Source organism: Mobula hypostoma, chromosome 13 (assembly GCF_963921235.1).
Source record: "Mobula hypostoma chromosome 13, sMobHyp1.1, whole genome shotgun sequence".
Classification (NCBI taxonomy): Eukaryota; Metazoa; Chordata; class Chondrichthyes; order Myliobatiformes; family Myliobatidae; genus Mobula; species Mobula hypostoma.
The window spans coordinates 25,338,001-25,358,858 of NC_086109.1; positions in this window are offsets into that span (position 1 = coordinate 25,338,001).

Below are 20,858 nucleotides of genomic sequence, written 5' to 3' on the forward strand. Positions count from 1 at the left end.
AACAGCATATTAATCATGTCAACAAATAAACAAGCGATGATGTCCTTGTAGGCACAGAGCAAAACTACCTTGTGTGGACCCTAGTCTACATCTGTGCCCAGTAATTTGAGGGAACATAAGCTGCTCTGATCTTGCATCGCTGACGGTCAGACAGACAGAATGAAATTCTTTCTGGATGAATGAGCAGTGTGAGCTTATATTAATGCAGCCAACATCACCATTCTCTGAGCGCATCCGTGGCCAGCAATTTCCATTTATTGCCACTGAGCCTCAGCATCACCATGGTGACCAGCTGTGGACCAGTGCTTGTCTTAGCATCCCAGCTGGCATTTAAAGTGAGGAGCTGCCAGACAGAGACAGGAAAGCTGAGTATGTGGTGCAGACAAACGCCTTGAGTATGCCCTGTGCTATCCAAATCATCTGTGTATGACAAAGCAAGGTGCTTTCATGTATGCACCCATGAGCAGAAGGAGGCTGTGCAGCCCATTGTGTACCAGAGCTCCTTGAACAAAAGCTCCAATTAAGCATCTCTCCCTGCATTTTCTTTTCCTGAAGTCATACAAGTTTTTCCTTGGTATTTTCCCAAACTTCTTTGGAAAGGTACTGATCAGTTTGCTTCTGTCATCTGTTCCCATTTTTCAATTCTTGATAATTCTTTTTTTTTCTCATCAATGTAGTTTTCTTAATACACTGAGAATTACAAGCAGGGATTGGAAGGAAACAAATTTACTGAGTCATAGAACAGTCGTATAGTTATACAGCCCCTTCAGCCTAACTCATCCATGCAGATCAAAGGTTCAAAAATGTTTGAATGTTCAAAGGTTCATTTTATTATCAAAGTATGTATACAGAATACAACTCTGAAATTTGTCTTCTCCAGATAGCCACAGAATATAGAAAACCATATAAGTAGTTGGTAGAAAGACACTAATCACCCCCCACATGAAAAGAAAAAGAAACAAAAATTCACAAACTCCAGACACTTCCAACTCCTCCCTCGCACAAAAATTAGCAAATCACTGAAACCCCCCAGCTCACCAATCAGTAACAAGAAAGAAAGGTCAAGAAAATGAAAAAAAAAACAGAATTGACAGAGGCCAATTAGTTTGAGCTGCAGTCCAATCCGTAAATGTCAGAATTTCAATAACATCTCCAACAGCATTGGGGCCCCGCGGCCCCTCCAACAGCATCGGGGCCCTGCGGCCCCTCCAGGAGCATCAGGACCTAGCAGCCTCACCGAGGAAAGCAACATGAACCAGTAGCCTCCCTGGGGGAAGTGACTAGAACCAGCTTTGAGATCATGTTTTCTAATTGAGCTGCTCCCAATTTCTCTGGTTTGACCCCTTATCCCTCTGAAGCTTTCTCATTCCAATGTACCTATCTTGTAAACATTGTAATCGCATACGCCTCTATCTCAGAGTTCCCAGCCTTTTTTATGCCATGGGCAAATACCATTAAGCAAGGCGTCCGTGGAGCCCAGGCTGGGAACCTCTGCTCTACCTCTATTTAACCCCAAACACAAGAAAATCTACAGATGCTGGAAATCCCACGTAACACACACAAAATGCTGGAGGAGCTCAGCAGGTCAGGCAGCATCTATGGAAATGAACAAACAATCGATATTCCAGATTGAGACCCTTCTTCAGGACTGGGGAAAAAGCCAGAATAAAAATCTTATCTTTAAGATAGGATATTAAACCAAAATCCTGCCTACTCCCTCAGATGCACTTGAACACGTCCTGGCACTACAAAGTTCAAAGTTCAAAGTACATTCATTATCGAAGTATGTGTATTTTATACAGCCTTGAGATTCCTTTCCTTACAGACAGCCACAAAACAAAGAAACGCAATAAAACCAATTAAAAATAAAAGAAGAATGTCAAACACCCAGTGCACAAAAAAAAACAAATCATGCAAACAATAAAAGCAAGCAAACAGCGTTCAGAACTGAAGTTCACAACACCGGGCATCGCTGCAGCCGATCCAGATGTCCACTAGTTACAGGCCACAGCCTCAGTCCAGCACAGAGACGAAAAAGTCCCGCAGAGCAGTGAGCTGAACCGGATTGTCTCGTTACCATCACTCTGAGCACCGGTGCCCCACAAGGCTGAGTAGTCAGCCCCCTGCTGTACTCACTGTACACCCATGATTGTGTAGCAAAGTTTCCATCAAACTCAATATATAAGTTTGCTGATGACAGAACAATTGTAGGCCATATCTCGGGTAATGATGAGTTTGAGTACAGAGAGGAAATTAAGAACCTGGTGGCATGGTGCGAAGACAATAACCTATCCCTCAACGTCAGCAAGACGAAGGAATTGGTTGTTGACTTCAGAAGGAGTAGCGGACTGCATGACCCAATTTACATCGGTGGTGCGCAAGTGGAACAGGTCAAAAGCTTTAAGTTCCTCGGGTTCAATATCACAAATGACATGACTTGGTTCGACCAAGCAGAGTTCACTGCCAAGAAGCCCACCAGCGCTTTTACTTCCTGAGAAAACTAAAGAAGTTTGGCCTGTCCCCCTAAAACCCTCACTAATTTTTATAGATGCACCGTAGAAATCATTCTTCTAGGGTGCATCACAACCTGGTATGGAAGTTGTCCTGTCCAAGACCGAAAGAAGCTGCAGAAGATTGTGAACATGGCGCAGCACATCACACAAACCAATCTTCCGTCTGTGGACTCACTTTACACCGCACACTGTCAGAGCAGTTCTGCCAGGATAATCAAGGACACGACCCACCCAGCCAACACACTTTTCGTCCCTCTTCCCTCTGGGAGAAGGCTCAGGGGCTTGAAGACTCATACGGCCAGATTTGGGAACAGCTTCTTTCCAACTGTGATAGGACTGCTGAATGGATCCTGACCTGGATCTGGGCCGTACCCTCCAAATATCCAGACCTGCCCCTTGGTTTTTTTGCACTACCTTACTTTCCATCTTTCCATTTTTCTATTTACGATTTATAATTTAAATATTTAATATTTACTAATTTTTACTATTTTTAATATTTTTAATATTTAGTATTTGTAATCCAGGGAGTGGGAAGTGCAGAATCAAATATCGCTGTGATGATTGTACGTTCTAGTACCAATTGTTTGGCGATAATAAAATATAAAATACTCCTCCCCCAGCACCCTGACCGGTTCAGTCTGCCCTGGCACTTAAATCGTCCAAACTTCGGGTCATTCCTCGCTCTCTACCACTTTGTTATGCCATTGGGCTTGGGCACCACTGCTTCAGTTCAGCCAGTACCTGACCTTTCCAATTCGGCTTGGCTCTTAAATAGGTCAAAGCTTCGCCTTGCCTCCGCTCCACCTCATTGAATTGCTTCCAGATCCACTGCAGCCCTGACACTCTGCAACCATCCTCGCTCTCTGAGACCCTAGCCCACACCACAAAAATGTCAGGTCGTACAGGCAGTTCAGCTCAACTCCGACAGGGAAATAACAGGCCACTATTTGCAGCGATTGTTTATCAGAACAAGTGTGACTAGCAAAGTACTAAGCTGCTTTCTTTGTTTCATTTGCCACCAGCAAGAATTTGCTAAACTTCAGCAGCATCATCTTAAATTATCTCTCTCCAATTAATACTCATTCAGACTTTGATTTCCCAGTTTCCCATCTCTGCTCCACTGATTCACCCATCTTCTCACACCCCAGATGATGCTTCCCAACCCCCAACTCCCATGGATTCTGAAAGGAGATAACATTCTAGTGTGTACAGAAGATTAGCTGTTGGACAGGTAGTACAGAAAATGCATAAAAGTTCTCTGCTTGGGAAGATGTAACAAGTGGTCCATTAAAAAGATTGGTTTGGGGCTTCAACTCATTATGATTTATATAAATGACTTGCATGAAGGTACTAAAAGTTATGATTGCCAAATTTTTTGAAGATAAGTAAAGACAGGTTGATAAATTATTTGTGTAGAGGACATAAGGAAATTACAAAGAAATAAGACAAGGCAAAGACCTGGGAAATGGAAAGCAATATAGGATTAAAACAAAAGTGAAGTTGTCCATTTTGGAATGAATATTGAAAATGAATCATATTATCTGAATGGTCAGATATTTCAGAGTTTTGAGATGTAGAGAGGATCTGAGAGTGCAAGTGTCAAAAAGGGCTAGAATACCGGCATTGCTATTGCTAATTACCAGAGGAATTGAAGACCAGAATATGGACATTATGCTTCTCTCAGACAGGGCATTGGTGTGCTGACACGTGGGATGTCATGCATGGTATTATTTCCTTATTTAAGGAAGGATGTTAATTAGTTACAAGCACTTCAGAAAAACTTACTAGACTAATTTCCAGAATGGGCAAGTCATCATGTGAGGAAAGGTTAGACAGGCAAGTCTTAAACCTTTGAGTTTAAGAGAGGGGGGACTTGAATGAAACATTCAAAATTACTGGGTGGTTGTGAAGAGGATATTTCTTCTTGAGACAAAAGTAACTGTTTAAAAAAAGGATCTTTCCATTTATGATCAAGATAAGGTAAAACTCTTCCTTTCAAGGAGTCAATTTTGATTCTTAGGAATTCTTTTCCTTAAAGAGTGGAAGCTACAGCAAGGAATCAGATTCTGAAAAGGTAATACAATCTTGCTGTGACATTAACTAGAACCTGAGGATAGCCAGCAAAAGGCTGAAGGAACTCAGCAGGCCAGGTAGCCTCTACATTATGGAGAGGACGTTTTCAGCCGAGACTGTTTATTCCTCTCCACAGATGCTGCCTGACCTACTGAGCTCCTTCAGCATTTTGTGTGTGCTACACTGTATTTCCAGCATCTGCAGAACCTTTTGTGTTGCTGAGGAAGAAGTACTTTTTGAAGGAATTCCAATTCTAAAACTGCCTGCTTAGATAAGTGAAGAGATATTCAAAATGTGGGCTCTCTATAGTGTACAGAGAACTGTTTCCTCTGGCAAGTGGAATGATTATCAAGGGACAAAGCCCTAATAATTAATTTAAAAAAACAAAACTAGACAGGAAGATACATTTCTTAGCATCAAAATTTATTAAGAAATGAAACTCATGTCATAAATAAGCATGGAAAGCATAAACATGAAAGCAGTTTCCAAAGAAACTTTTGGGCATGCACTGGAAGAAAATTATTCTGTGAGGTCATAGGGACGAAAGCCGACTGGTGGTGTGGTTGTATCAGAATTGGACTTCGAGGCAAATGGTCCAGAGTTCGATTCTGGCCGGCTCCTTGCACACTTTCCACCTATGCTAGGTTGAGCATCAAGCTAGCAACTCGGACTCGTAATAACCAGTCAAATGTTACAGAAATGGAAAAAATAATGCCTGATAGATAGGCAAACAGATACTTTATTGATCCCAAAGGAAATTATAGTGTCACAGTAGCATTACAAGTGCACAGGTATACAAATATATAAATATTAGAAGAGAAGTAAGAAAGAATTTTAAAAAGTTACCTCAAACAGTCTAACAGGAGGGGGTCATCACTTCCCCAGCTAAAGGTTGACTCATTATAGAGCCTAATGGCCAAGGGTAAGAATGACCTCACATAGCACTCTTTGGAGCAACACAGTTGTCTTAGTCTATTACCAAAAGTGCTCCTCTGATCAGCCAAGGTGGCATGCAGAGGGTGAGAAACATTGTCTTGAATTGCCAGGACTTTGCGTAGCGTCCTTTGTTCTACCACAGCCTCCAGTGTGTCCAGTTTGACTCTTATAACAGAGCCAGCCTTTCTCATCAGTTTATTGAGCCTGTTGATATCATCCCAGTTGATACCATTACCCCAGCACATCACTGCATAGTGATTGTACGGGTGACAACAGACTGATAGAACATCTGAAGGAGAGACCTCAGTCTCCTCAGGAAGTGGAGGTAACTCTGGCCCTTCTCGTACGTAGCCTCTGTGTTGGTGTTCCATTCAAGTTTGTCATCCAGCTGCACCCCCAGGTACTTGTAGGTCCTCACCACACTCATGTCCTCACCATCAATAGTAAAAGGGAGCAGTGCACCACAAGGTGCGAAAGCGAACAACAACATAGGGATGATGCTGTAACATCGCATAGCTAAGAGATGTCATGGGTACAATGTGCTAAAAGACCTCTTTCTATTTTGTGAGACTCTGTGGTTACCAGTTTTTACAGAATATTGCATCTCACAATGTGACCTTGCAGTTTTATTTTTATTTTCAAGGATACTGCGAAGCTTATTTACACTATTGCTCATGTTTTGTGTTCTTCGATCAATATAACTCCCACAATCCTGAAAAATAAACAAGTGAAAAAATAAGTCAGCCTAAATTGGATTGTTTCAAATTGATACAGTGCCAGTGTCTGAGCTTGCATGAAAGGTGATGGAATTATTTCGTCTGTTGTCAAGGAAACTGGCAGCATGCGCAATACCTGCTTCTAAGGGGGAAGAGAGGGACTGTTGGTTGCTTGACCAGGTTGTGTGAAAGATCTCTCTTAACTCTTTGCTGGTCTCAGTACTCTATGAGCAGTTCTATGTCAAAAGGACAATAACCTGAAATGCTAACTCAACTTCTCTCTCCACAAATGTAGCCTGACCTATAGAAAAACTAGAGCGTTTTCTCTTTTCTTAGTCAGCCCTGAATCAGCAACTGCTTTAACCACCTCAAGAAATAACGTGTCTCTGTGCTAACCATCTCAATATTAAGTCTGTTCTACCCCTTTAGGTGCTGTCCGTTTCTGTATTCATCTGTGAAACCTTTATAATAATGTTGTATTACTGTATTGAGTCTATCAATATCGTGGCTGACATTGTATTAAGGCTACCACTTGCTTTACTAAGCAACAAACTGTCATAAGGGCATGGCTGGGAACAGACCCAAGTGCAAGACACAGATACTGAAGTACTAGAGACAGGACTAGGATACAGGGCGATGGCAAGGACATGGACAGGAAAACCAGGAACCTGGAACAGGACTGGACAAAAGAGCTAGGAGCCCGGGCTTGGACTCCGAGCCAGAGACTGGACAAGGACCCAGTACCTGGGTCTTGCCTCTGGCTCGGACCCCAGAATTAGGCAAGGACGAGGTTTGGCAGGCAGACAGGATGAGGCTGGAGTCTTCAGGCTAGGAGCTAGAGGCTAGAGACTTGGCTTGGTTTGGCAAGAGGCTAGAGGCTAGAGGCTGGAGTCTACAGGCTCAAGGCTAGGCAAGAGATGAGGCGAGGCTTGGCAGGAGGCTGGAGACGAGACTAGAGGTGAGGCTGGAGGCTGGAGGCTTGAGACTTGAGACTAGAGGCGAGGCTGGAGACTGGAGACTTGAGGCGAGGATGGAGGCTGGAGACTGGAGACTGGAGACTTGAGGCGAGGCTGGAGGCTGGAGACTGGAGACTTGAGGCAAGGCTGGAGGCTGGAGACGAGGCGAGGCTGGAGGCTGCAGGCAAGGTGAGGTGAGGCTGGAGACTGGAGACGAGGCGAGGCTGGAGGCTGGAGACTGGAGACTTGAGGCGAGGCTGGAGGCTGGAGACTTGAGGCGAGGCTGGAGGCTGGAGACTTGAGGCGAGGCGAGGCTGGAGGCTGGAGATTGGAGACTTGAGGCCAGGCTGGAGACTGGAGACTTGAGGCGAGGCTGGAGACTGGAGACTTGAGGCGAGGCTGGAGGCTGGAGACTTGAGGCGAGGCTGGAGGCTGGAGATGAGGTGAGGCTGGAGGCTGGAGGCTGGAGACAAGGCGAGGCTGGAGGCTGGAGGCTGGAGACAAGGCGAGGCTGGAAGCTGGAGGCTGGAGACAAGGCGAGGAGAGGTGAGCCTGGAGGCTGGAGACTTGAGGTGAGGCGAGGCTGGAGGCTGGAGACCTGAGGCGAGGCTGGAGGCTGGAGACCTGAGGCAAGGCTGGAAGCTGGAGACCTGAGGCGAGGCTGGAGGCTGGAGGCTGGAGACTTGAGGCGAGGTGAGGCTGGAGGCTGGAGACGAGGCGAGGCGAGGCTGGAGGCTGGAGGCTGGAGACTTGAGGCGAGGCGAGGCTGGAGGCTGGAGACCTGAGGTGAGGCTGGAGGCTGGAGGCTGGAGACGAGGCGAGGCTGGAGGCTGGAGACGAGGCGAGGCTGGAGGCTGGAGACTTGAGATGAGGCGAGGCTGGAGGCTGGAGACCTGAGGCAAGGCTGGAGGCTGGAGACCTGAGGCGAGGCTGGAAGCTGGAGACCTGAGGCGAGGCTGGAGGCTGGAGGCTGGAGACTTGAGGCGAGGCAAGGCTGGAGGCTGGAGACGAGGCGAGGTGAGGCTGGAGGCTGGAGGCTGGAGACCTGAGGTGAGGCTGGAGGCTGGAGACTTGAGGTGAGGCGAGGCTGGAGACTTGAGGCGAGGTGAGGCTGGAGGCTGGAGACCTGAGGCGAGGTGAGGCTGGAGGCAGGAGACCTGAGGCGAGGTGAGGCTGGAGGCAGGAGACTTGCGGCGAGGCGAGGCTGGAGGCTGGAGGCAGGAGACTTGAGGCGAGGCGAGGCTGGAGGCTGGAGGCAGGAGACCTGAGGCGAGGCGAGGCTGGAGGCTGGAGACCTGAGGCGAGGCGAGGCTGGAGGCTGGAGACCTGAGGCGAGGTGAGGCTGGATGCAGGAGACTTGAGGCGAGGCGAGGCTGGAGGCAGGAGACTTGAGGCAAGGCTGGAGGCTGGAGGCAGGAGACTTAGGGCAAGGCTTGGCAGGCTCCTCCTGGGCAGGGCGCGGATCACCTGGGCAGGGCGCAGATCACCACCCGACAGAGGCAAGGGACAGGAAGGGACAGAACCAACCCCAGGTAACGACAAGACGGCCTGGCTTACCTGGGCGGAGGCAAGGGACAGGAAGGGACAGAATCAACCCCAGGTAACGGCAAGACGGCCTGGCTTACCTGGGCGGAGGCAAGGGACAGGAAAGGAGCTAGGTACAGGGTGGCTCCAGGACCAGACAGCAAGATAAGGCAAAGCTACTGGCAAAGCAAGGCAAGACGAGAACTTCAGGCGAGGCGAGAGTTACCGGCAAGACAAGGCAAGGCTTCAGGCAAGGAAACAGAAGGCAGAGGAAGGGATACAAGGAGTAAGGGCAAGAACAATCCAGCGGCCACGCCCTGGTCTCTGGAGGTATTTATGCAGCCAGCCCCAACAAGCATCAGCTGCCTCAATTAGAGCTTAACAAGACAGAAACAGGGTAGATAGGAAAACCTGGAGCAAGGGTCGATGGACCGGACCGTGGACCGGAATATGGACTTCATGGACCAGACTATGACACAAACAAGATCCAGAGTGCAGAAAAGCCTACAAATGCTGGAATCTGGTGCATCAAACAAGATGCTAAAGAAACTCAGTGGGTCAGACAGTATCTTGGGGGAAATAGACAGACAACATTTCAGGTCAATATCCTTCATCTGAATCCCACTATGTTTACCTAATGAAAGATCTTGACCTGAAACGTCAGCTGTCCACTTCCCTCCACAGACATTGTCTGACCCACTGAATTCCTCCAGCATCTTGTTTGCGTGCCAGATTTCAATACCTACGGGCTCGTGTCTCCACTTGCTACATTAACCCTTTCAGTACTATTGGTTATTATATCGATTTTCTCTGAATCGTCATTAGTGCTCTAAATAGTAACTGTTTTTTCTGCACTAACCCTTTGTATTCTGCCTGTACACTTCCACTGCACTGCACAAGATTCTGGTATTAGGCACCACAGTATTGCCATTAATACTTCATTAACAGTGGCATCTGTGTTTTGCATAGGTGGTCTCAGTGCTAGCAGTATTTCTGCTGAATCCAATAAGATTCCATTTATGGAAAAACTTCAGTTTTTTGCCTTGGATAGGCTAAAAAGTTTTAAAAGTGGGGAAGCTGATGACATGGTGGGGCATGATCTTGAGAGCAAGGACAGCTATGGACGCGGTGGAGCAAGCGACGAAAACTAATGCAGTGGAGGAGGTCATTTAAGGAGTCTGCACTGTGCCAACTTTTGAACAAAGCTATCGAAAAATAATCTCATTATTTTGCTGCTCCCAAGAGCTCCAGGCCTACTTCCACTTATTTTCAGTCATATGCATTCGGTCTTTAAAATTCAGTCAACCTGTGACAGATCCACATAGTCATGTTCTCTTTTCATGAACCCTGCTGCGTAAATACCCTGACCAATATTAAGTATCATTGTTGCGATGCGATTTGGCAATATCAGAACCCAAGTGCAGAGGAAAGCCACTCCAATGTAGAGACGATGATGAGAGTTTATTCACAATAATTCCAACAGAACATCAGTGGCTCGGTGGAGTGATGCTGCGAGATGTAACATTCTCAAAGCTCAGACCCTGCCATTAGCGCTAATCAGGTGTCTGCTTGAATAATACAAATAACGCAGAATCCCAGAGCCTAAGTAACTTAACAAGCTCACCAGAGACCGCAGTACAAAGAGCAAGTCACTCAAGAAAAAAACACAAAGAACTCTAAACGATTAACAACTCTTATTAAAGAACAATTAACCAATTCAGATGCTCTGAAAACCCCAGAGCACTATGCTCTCTAGCACCCCACTGGCCTGAAGAACTCATTACATTAACTTACCATCATATCCTACACTTGCAGACAGAAGAAATGGTTCAATTGTAAAACTCTCATCTCCCAGTGACCTCAGCATATCTCCATCATTGTAATCTCACTCAGCTCTACAAACTTCAACTGCATTCCTCCTGCTGTGCATTTAATATTTCAGTAATATTTAAGTAATAAAGTTCAAAGTACATTTATTATCAAAGTACATATACATTTATACAATCTTGAGATTTGTTTCCTTACAGGCAGCTGCAAAGCAATAAACCAAAAGGAACCCACTAAAAAAAGGCCAACAAACACCGAACGCAGAAAGAGAAAAAAAAAACAAGCAGACAGCATTCAGAATGCAAGAGAGTCTGCAGACACGAAGCCCAGAGCAGCCAGAGAAGGCCCTCAGCTTCAGCCTTAGTTCATCACACAGCAGAGCAAACCATTGTGGAACATGCAGACATGAAGCCTGGAGCATATCCATAGCCTCAGCCTCAGTTCAGCACAGTTAACGTTGCGGAGCAGTGAACAGAACCGGCCTAACCCGTTCCTCCAGACCCGACACTCTGCCTTTTCTATCCATCCAGTCCACTGTTTAAATCGTCCAAACATTGGGTTGTTGCTCGCTCTAGGACCCAGGCCCCTGTCCCATTGATACATCTGTGGCCTGGACCCCATCCCCATGTTACAGCCCGTACATGACCTCTCCAAATCGGCCTGGTGCTTAGATTGATCAGTCCTCTCTCTCGGTTTAGGTGGATGGACTCCAAAACTCCTCTGCTATGCATGCTTCAACTCCATCTCGAACATGTCTTGACTTCACCCTGACTACTTCTCCTCGAACATGCCTCTGACTTTGCATCACATCCACACACCTCGACATTCAATTCAGCCTTGCCTTCACTCACCCCTTCATTGTTTACAGTGATCTTTACCATAATTGTTTTACAGAAAAAGTGTTATTAATAAAATATTTAGTTGTATCTCTTGCTTTAGGAACCACCAGTATGTTGTCACTCAACCTCGGTAGCACCATCTTAAACCGGTAATATTGTAAATATATTGTTTGATTAAGTGTTCTTGTTCATTTATATACTTCAATACAGGTTATATTTAAAAGCATGTGAATGGCATACGTCATCACATTACCGGGTCATACATTCACACCTCACTTAAAGTAAAGAACAAACCAATACTCACATCTCTTGGGCTCCTGTCCTTTGCTTTCAACTATTTAATGTTTTAGAGCTACAAGACATAATAGTGGAAACAAGGTATTCTTAAAATGAACCTGAGGTGACTGCCTAACTGTTGAGGTGGAGAACAATGAGATGTCCAAGTTTTTAAAAAAGCGCAGCGGGAAACAGTCGAGTTAAAAAAAAATGCAGCACATTTCTTTCTGAGCAGTATGTTTTCTTTGCAAAAGGAAAGATGACTGAGTAAGACAAAGGCAGAAACAGAAGAATTCACAGCCTCATAAACAATGAGTACCAAGTGATTATAATCATTAGAAAAAGAAAAGAAATGGCTGGCTGCATCGGAAAATTGATGTGCTTGATTACACAAAAAATAACTGGCTGCTGTATATGGAATGGATTGAGCAGTATGTTAGAGTAAATGGAATAACCAATGAGAAACAAAGACTAGTTTTGCTGATGAGAAAATCTGCAGATGCTGGAAATCCATGCAACACACGTAAAATGCTGAAGGAACTCAGTCGGCTAGGCGGCATCTATGGAAAAGAGTAAACAGTTGACATTTCAGGTTGAGACCGCTCATCAGGACTGGAGAAAAAGATGAGAAGTCAAAGCAAGAAGGTGTGGGGAAGGGAGGAAGAAGTACAAGGAAGTAGGTGAGAGGTGAAACTGGGAGGGGGAGAGGTGAAGTAAAGAGCTGGGAAGCTGATTGGTGAAAGAGATAAAGGGCTGGAGAAGGGGGAATCTGATAGGAGAGGATATAAGACCATGAAGGGAAGGGAAGGGGGAGGAGCACCAGAGAGAGGTGATGTGCAGGTAAGGAGATAAGGTGAGAGAGGGAAATGGGAATGGAGGGTGGGCAACCACCGGAAGTTCAAGAAATCGACGTTCATGCCATCAGGTTAAAGGCTACCCAGATGGAATATAAAGTGTTGCTCATCGTGGCAGTACAGAAGGCCATGGACTGACATGTTGGAATGAGAATGGGAAGTAGGATTGAAAAGGGTGGCCATCAGAAGATCCCACTTTTTCTGGTGTACAGAGCATAGGTGTATAGCGAAATGGTCTCCCAATCTACGTTGGGTCTCACTGATATACAGGAGGCTACACCGGGAGTAGGTTATCCCAACAGACTCACAGGTGAAGTGTTACCTCACCTGGAAGGACTGTTTGGGGCCCTGAGTGGTAGTGAAGGTGGAGGTGTGGCACTTGTTCCGCTTGCAAGGATAAGTATCAGGAGGGAGTTTGGTGGGAAGTGATGGATATACAAGGGAGTCATGTAGGGAGTGATCCCTGTGGAAAGCACAAAGTGGGGGAGTTTTGCTGAGTGCATTGGAATTAAAGGGGTACAGTTTTCTTTGAAGTTTAAGTGGTTCGATCAAACCAGTCGAAATGAGCTTTGCTGATGTTGTGAAAGTAATGCAGGAACATTTAACTGAAACCACTCTTGATTGCAGAATGCTTTAGGTTTCATAAGCAGAATCAGAATGACAGGGAGTCCATTTCAGGTCATGTGGCTGAACTGAAGAGATTGTCTGAGCCTGGTCAATGCAATAATGGGCTTGATACTTTGAAAGATTGTTTAGATTGTGGAATCTTACAAGAAACCATTCAAAAACCAGCTCCTAATTGTAGCACAACTTACATTTAAAAGAGCAGTTGAAATACTTGTATCAATGGTAACAACGGATTGAGTTGCAGTCTGGAATGAAAGTAAGTGTGAACAAAATTGCAGTTTCTTCAGAGGCCTACCTGGCTGAACAAATTGTTTTATCCTTATACAGGGGCTCACAGACATCAGACAAATGCAGATTTAAAGGTGAAACTTACAGAAAACACAACAAAGTGGGACACATACTAAGAGCTTGTCTGGCAGACAAAAATAAATAGACTGCACAGAGTAGAGAAAAAGATAAAAAGTCAAGTTGCAGTTTCAAATAGAGAACTAACTTGTATGCTGTTGCTGAAAAATCTGATAATGATCAGAATGTCACAGGATGTGTGGCATTGAGATTTACAATGTGAAAACTATGTGAAGACAATTCCTATGGCTTACACCAGAAGTGAACTGCAAATTAATTAATATAGAATTGAACACTGGCTCAGCTGTTTCAGTCAGTCTACAAAATGAGTTTGAATGGCATTTCAAAGATACTAAACTGAAGTCTACAGATATCCAACTGAGAACTTATACTGGAGAAAAAATAACTCCTGTAAAAATGACATTCATAACAGTGAAATACAACCACCAACAAGCCACATTGGGCTTGTATATTGTAAAAGCAGCAGGACCATCATTGTGGGAGTGTGTTTGGCTGAGACAACTACAACTTGATCCATTCACCATTTGTATGCCACATTCCCTGCAATAGAATCAGTTGGATGTGAATTAAGGAAGGTACTGAATAATGCCACATCTGTCTCCATGCTGCACGTCATGAACCGTTACCCAGCAGAGGGCAAACAGGTGTTGGGCACTTCTGTGTCTCTGGTTGGAAAGCATATTGGACTAAGGATGGACCACGCTGCTCAGAGGAAGTGTAAAAGTGATGAAAGCAGTTGTCCGACTACCATAGTTTTTGTTAGTAACTTGTCTGAAAAAGCCTCTCGTATGTTAATCAGGCAGCTAATTGCAAAACGATGCTTGGTTTTAAGCTGGAAGAGAGCTCGAGGAGTTTCAAGGAAGTTGCAAGCATTTGGCTTTTGTAAGCATAAAGAACTAAAATTTACTCTGCATGCATTAAGGTTATTGCATGAACTCCAAGTGGGAGACAAAAAGCAGCTTGTAAAAGTAGATGCAAAGACCAAAGCCCAGCTAATTGAATGGAAGGCCAAAAAAGAAAGCGGTCAATGGAGATACAAAAACAAAAGGGTTTGTCAGCTGATGTTGTGGATGAGATTAGCTGCCCACTGACACCCAAATTTCTATCATGCTGCTGGTGTCTTCCACAGTGAAGACTCATGTAAAATACTTATTCTGTTCATCTGCCATTTCTTTGTACACAATTGATACCTCTCCAGCGTTATTCTTCAGTGGACCAATGTCCATTCTGTTCTTGTTACTTGTTTACTTGTTTGTAGCATTTGACTCCACGAGTTCATGCCAGTTTCAAACAAAATCCCATCAGTGCTTAATCCCGTTATTTCCCTGTAACTAGCAACTTATTCTCCCTAACATGCTGCTGTATTGTTGCTTGTTGTGTTCTGTTCTGTGTTTTACAGAGCATTGTGAATTTTGTATGTTGGCGCCAAAATGTATGACAACTTGCGGGCTGCCCCCACTGCAGACTTAAGTTATGTTGGTTGTTAATACAAGCAACATATTTCACTATATGTTTCAATGTATATATGATAAATAAATCTGAATATGAATATTAATCTACTTACCATTAATTCTTGTGTCAATTAACCTGCTTACACCTTCGGGTTGTCGCAGGTAACCAGAGCACCCCTGGGGAAACTCACTTTGTTTTAGATGGAAGGGGTATTATATCTAAAATACGCTTCTCTTGTAGAATCAGTAATCTCTCATATATGCAACCAACTGATTCTTATTAAAATAAATATGAATGATCATTCTTTAATATTTGGTGACCATGTGAGAGAATTTGAAATATTATAGCTATATTGTAAGTTTACAGTTTATTTCCTTCAACAATTTTTAAAACGGAAAGTTCACAATCTTTTGAAACTTTTATTAAATTTATTCAGTTTACATTAGTACTGTGAGTTGATGATCCATTTCCATTCAAAGCTGATTTCCACTTCTTTTGCAATGGATTAGATAGAATACACTGAAATGCAGAGTAATATTTGTCATTGTCTCCCACTTTCTGTATCAGCTGCTGCTTTGAGGTTCTCCAGTTTTGACATCCAGATATTAATATTCTGCCCAACACCTCAGCACATCTCATCTGTGCAATCGCTCAGCTCCCCAAGACAAAAGAGCTGCAAAGCATCAAGAGCAAGAGGATATCTGCCTGCTTTTAAACAGTTCATTGTCATGCAAAGCACAGGGCTCACAGTGACAACCATCTGAACTACTGGGGAGATTTCAGGGTTTACTTGTTCATGATAGATCCCCGTCCTTCTTCTGTAACAATCCTTTAGGCCAAAAGATGACTTATTTCCATTCCAGTTGCCTGGGTCCTGAAATGTTGATGAGGTCAATATGGGCTCCATGGACTCTGCCTCAATTGAGGAAAGTACTTGACCCAGTAGTTAGATGGGTATTTATAGAGGTGGAATGTCCCTTCCACTATCATTGTCATTCTTCCATACGCTCCAACCAAGGGATTCAATCTTCCCAACCACATCCCAAACGCTTCTTTTCATTTCTGAGTAGTCATTGCCCAATTATTCCTCCCGGTCTTCGGGGTATGTTTGAACTTTTAAAAGAAGTCAGTGAAGGCATCTCGGTGTCCAGCTAGGAATCTCTTAACAAGACAAAGCTTGGACTGGAGTGGCTATTTCAGAAGTCTAGTATTGGACATACAAATGACATAATCTGCCCTCCAAAGAGAGTTGATTTAAATTAGATCCTCAGTGAGGCTGGCCTGGGAGAGAATATTGAAATCAGTTCACTTATACTGTCAATGACTTGGGAGGATTTTGTGGAAACAGCATTGGTAGCGTACCTCAAGTGATTTCAGCTATCTGCTGCCATTGTACCATGCTTATTTTCTTGACCATCAAACATAATCTGTCAGACAGCCACAGGCTATGCTAGTATATTGATCATGATGTTGAATTTTACCACTGATGTCTGCCTTTGCTAATACGTAGTTCTTATGATGTGGAACGTGGTCCATGTTTTCTAGGGCTTTGGGAGACCTTTATTCTCAGAAGATCTTGTTATGCAGTGGAGGAGCACACTACGTTTATTTTGTAGACGGTAAGTGTAATGCCTACTTTTTCCTAAGTTTCAGTGAGCAAGTTGCTGATGAACTGGTGTTCAGCCTCTGAAAATGAACGTATTTCAACATCATCTACTGCTGGGCAATGATGAAGGCTGAGTGAACTTGGATTGACAACTGCCTCTAATGTTCATTAACTTGATCACTAAACAGCAGGACTACAAATCCTGCTGCAAGGAAATAACGTCATCAAGGAGCAGCGCCTTAGGAAGGCGTCGTCCATCATTAAGGATGGACCAGTCAGGCCATGCCCTCTTCACATTGTTACCGTCAGGAAGGAGGTACAGAAGCCTGAAGGCACACACTCAGCGATTCAGGACACCTTCTTCCCCTCTGCCAGCCGATTTCTAAATGGACTTGACCCCATGAACACTACCTCGCTACTTCTTTACTTCTGTTGTTTTCCTCCACTTATTTTAACTTAACTACTTTATAGACATATATTGTCTATACATAATGTAACTCAGTTTTTTCTCTATATTTGTTTATCATGTATTTCATTGTACTGCTGCCATAAAGTTAATAAATTTCACAACATATGCTGGTGTTGTTAAACCTAATTCTGATTCTAAATATTAATACTCACAAGGATATCAAGCAGTAGTAAATCAAGGCAAAAACAAGTCCAGTTGCCTTGATTTACTGCTGCTTGATAAATAATGACCTGGGTGACTGAGAACTTTCCTAGACCCTTACAAGGATAACACTAAGAAAGTTGTTCTCACCAGCAAATTAAACAGCAAAAAAGGAACAATAGACAATAGACAGTAGGTGCAGGAGTAGGCCATTTGGCCCTTCGAGCCAGCAACGCCATTCACTGTGATCATGGCTGATCATCCACAATCAGTACCCTTTTCCTGCCTTTTCCCCATATCCCTTGACTCCACTATCTTTAAGAGCTCTATCTAACTCTTTCTTGAAAGAATCCAGAGAATTGGCCTCCACTGCCTTCTGAGGCAGAGCATTCCACAGATCCACAACCCTCTGTGTGAAAAAGTTTTTCCTCAACTCCGTTCTAAATGGTCTACCCATTATTCTTAAACTGTGGCCTCTGTCTGGACTCCCCCAATATTGGGAACATGTTTTCCTGCCTCTAGAGTGTCCAATCCCCTAATAATCTTATACGTTTCAATCAGATCCCCTCTCATCCTTCTAAATTCCAGTGTATACAAGCCCAGTTGCTCCAGGCTTTCAAAATAATGACATTCCCGCCATCCCTGGAATTAACCCAGTGAACCTACGCTGCACTCCCTCCATAGCAAGAATGTCCATCCTCAAATCTGGAGACCAAAACTGCACACAATACTCCAGATGTGGTCTCACCAGGGCCTTGTACAACTGCAGAAGGACATCTTTCCTCCTATACTCAACTTCCCTTGTTATGAAGGCCAACATGCCATTAGCTGTCTTCACTGCCTGCTGTACCTGTATGCCTACTTTCAGTGACGGATGAACAAGGACACCCAGATCTTGTTGTACTTCTCCTTTTCCCAACTAGACACCATTCAGATAGTAATCTGCCTTCCTGTTCTTGCCACCAAAGTGGATAACCTCACATTTATCCACATTAAACAGATGCGGAAATCTGACTGCAGACAGGCAATTTTAACTGCTTCTCTTTCCACAAATACAGACTGACTTGCTGAGACTTTGCAGCATATTTCTATTTTTATTTCTGTCTTTGACAGACATCTGATGACACCCTTCAGAACTGCAGAGTGTCTACCTTGTCTGTACTTCCCTGATATCCACCATTATCTGGGGTGGCATGGGAGCATAGTAGTTAGCGTAATGCTATTACAGCACCAGCAACCCGAGTCCAATTCTGCTGCTGTCTCTACGGAGTTTATGTGTGCTCCCCATGACTGCTTGGGTTTCCTCTGGGTGACCGGTTTCCTCTCACCTTCCAAAGGCAGACAGGTTGGTGGGTTAATTGGTCACATGGGTTTAAACGGGTGGCAGGGGCTCGTTGGGCTGGAAGGGCCTGTTAAGGTGCTGTACCACTAAATAAAAATGTTAAAAATTAATTAGCACATGTATTTAGCATCTCTACCAGAAAGCACCAAAACTGGATTGAAAAGCCTGACCCAGAGATTGCCAAGTAAATTAACCTCAATTACCATGTGTTTTTTTAAACTGGAAACTCTAGCATGCTTTATGGGGAGAAAAGAGAATCCCATAGGCACAGAAAGCTGAGGTCTAACACAAAATCAATGGCTTAAAAAGAACCCTGTTGAAAGGAATTTAAAAAGACTCATCAGCTAAAAACAAGAGCTTCTGACCAGATTATACACCTGCTGACATTCTTAAGCCAGTGGAGAGGAACATCGATATAAATTCACAACTTCATCTCCCACAAATGGGAAGATGGGCCCATGTCAATTGACCTATTCAGATATCATTGAAACCTATCGAATATTGAAAGGCCTAGATAAAATGGAGATGGAGAAGATGAGTGGGAGTAGGGGTGGTGGGGGAGTGCAGGAGCAGAGGAGGAGTGTAGGACCAGAGAGCCTCAGAATACAAAGATGTCCCTTTAGAACAGAGACAAGGAGATATTTCTTTAGCCAGAGGGTGGTGAAACTGGAATTTATTGCCAACTATGGTACTGGAGGCCAAGACGTGAAAGCACAGACGAACATCTGGAGAAATTTCTGGAACACCAGTTCGCTGCTGTCGTTACTGTACGGTCGGGAATCTTTCAGAGGGAGGGCCTCAAAATCCCCGGCTTTGCCTGCTGTTGGCGACCGAGATTGAGGTCGAATCGTTCAGACAGAGATGGCGCTCAGTACTCGGTGTCGGAGAGCTGATCGGAGGCTCGAAGTTTTCGGATGACTCAGATTCGGACTGTGGTCGGGCATGGCAGGGAGAGTTTTTCTTCCTTCTCCTGTCTGTGTGAGATGTGGGACATTTGAGAGACTTTGAACATTTTTACTGTGCTCATGGACTTCTTCATCAAGTTATGGTATTGTTGCACTGTTGTAACTATATGTTATAATTACGTGGTTTTATTAGTTTTTTCAGTCTTGGTCTGTCCTGTGTTTTGTGATATCACACCGGAGGAAATATTGTATCATTTCTTAATGTATGAATTACTAAATGACAATCAAGGAGGACTGCATGTCTTCATAATCTAAAGTTATTTTGGTATATTTAAAGCAAAGATTGATAGATTCTTGTTTAGTAAGGGCTTCAACACTTACAGGGAAAAGGCAGAAGAATGGGGGTGAGATAGATAATAAATATGCTATGATGGAATGGCAGAGCAGATACGATGGACCAAAGGACTTAATACTGCTCCTATGTCTTACAGTCTTATAGTCTTATTGACCTTAGAGAAACCATGATTGTGACTATCTTTAAGAAAGGAGACAAATCCATCTGTAGCAACTAAGAAGAGTTTCTTTGCTGTCTGTCACAGGGGATTTCCTCACTACCATCTCCCAGTGGCCAAACACTTGCTCCATCTAAAGGTACAGTTGCCATAATCTTCCCTGCATTTCAATTCCAAGAGAAATAGAGAACAACATCAATGACTATCCATGGCCTTTCTTCATCCCAACAATAGGTTTTGATTCTGTTAATGAAGATTGCAAGAAGAATTCATCTTTCTGGACCACTTGCAATTGATGATTTGGCCCGATGAATCCGCAGCACAGTTCAAAGTAAAGTCAAACGAGGCTGCGTCATTGCCCCAAAAGTTCTCCCAATCATTCTTGCTGCAAAAATGCACTGCAACCCCAGCAAGCATCACACTTGAGTGGAGCTAATCCACAGGACAAATGGGAAACAGTTCGTAAAGAGGAAGCAGTAAACGATAGCAACTGTAGATCTAAATGTCAATTCACCAGGATGTTCTCTGAAACTGAACCACAGCACCCTTTCAAACTTGAGGTGAGTTGCGAGTCCCTGCTGGAATTTTGGAGATGGAGGTAAGATGGTAGCAATGAGTCTCAGTTTAGAAGTATCAACGCAGGACAAAATCATTCAACCCTTCAGAACTGTTCTGCCAGCCAATTAGATCATACTTGATCTATTTCTTAACCCCATTGATTTATGTTGGTGCTAAAATCCTTCCAACAAACCAACAATTTCAGTTTTGATATTTTCAACTGACTCCTCCCTTCCGCCTCTCCCATTGACGTCCCACCTCAACTCCTCCCATTTTCTCTGCCCCACCAAACCCTGGAGGGCTCCAATTTCACATTTCTTGAGTGAAGTGCTTCCTGACATTACCTTCTTCAAGATACTCACAATG